This window comes from Mustela nivalis, assembly GCF_964662115.1.
Source record: "Mustela nivalis genome assembly, chromosome: 11".
NCBI classification, from domain to species: Eukaryota; Metazoa; Chordata; class Mammalia; order Carnivora; family Mustelidae; genus Mustela; species Mustela nivalis.
Window position 1 is genome coordinate 111,061,833 of NC_139030.1, and position 1,062 is coordinate 111,062,894.

At 44.4% G+C, this 1,062-nt stretch overlaps 1 protein-coding gene across 1 annotated transcript in view; it reads left to right on the forward strand.

Moving 5' to 3' along the window:
- Positions 1-1,062, forward strand: part of SLC40A1 (solute carrier family 40 member 1) — a 747,507-nt gene that overhangs the window by 6,935 nt on the left and 739,510 nt on the right. The window lies entirely within an intron of this gene.

Sequence of the window (1,062 nt, forward strand, 5' to 3'; positions counted from 1 at the left end):
GCATAGCTGGGCTCCTTCCAAAGTGTGAGGCTGGTCAGCTGGCCTGGTGTGGAACTGTGGACTTACAGAAATACTTGGCCTAAGGCAGATGCATTTACACCGCATTGTATCTCAAGCTACCGATTGCTAAACCCAGTGGAAAAGGCTTAGGTTTTACTGTAGGGAGATGTGGCCAATTTCCCTCAAACTCCAGCTACTGCAAGCTCTCTCATTCCTGCCCCACCATGGAAGACACTAGAGTGGGGGAAAGTGACTTGGCTTCCCAGAGCCTGCCCCTCCCGCTGTGCAGGGGAAGCTGTCTTCTTACCAGCCTCCCTGTAAATGACTGGCAGATTCATCTCTCTGGTCTGCTGTAAACCACAGTGGCTAATGCACTGAGACCTGACCCTCATGGCCCACAGGCTCCTCTGGCATTCCCTCCATCACTACTCCCTACTCCCGTTCCTGTCAAGTGAGTTGTGTGCTTGCTGAGAGTTGCTGACTACTTCCCAAACTGTATATTCGGAGTGTACTTTCAATAGATTACATATAACATGATGGAACATGATTTTGAAAATGAAGAATTAAAGGCTTTGGAAAGGGTTGATAAAGGTGTGTCCTGTTTTTTTTTTTTTTTTTTAGACTTTATTATTTTTTTAAGTAATCTCTATACCTGACATGGGGCTCAAACTCACAATCCCAAGATCAAGACTCACATCTCCCCACTGACTGAGCCAGCCAGGCACCCTGATAAAGGTGAGTCTTAAAAAAATAGAGCATGAGACAATTGTAAAAATAGAGGGAAAAAATTTAAATCCAGAATATGTCCTCAGATCACTTTGCAAGCATTTTTAAGATTTTTCTTCTAAAGAAATTGACACTAGAGATCATGCTCCCATCGGTGTAGTTCCTGCAGGAGAAACTGCAGACCCATTCTCAGATGCACCCTGAAGAAAGGACCTTGGTTTCCCTGCACATGGGCAGGGGACATGCATAATGGATGTTAACAGAATAGACATGATTTCCTTGCTTTTCTTCTCTCATAAATTGATAAACTGCTTTGTTCAGATCACACTGAAGAGG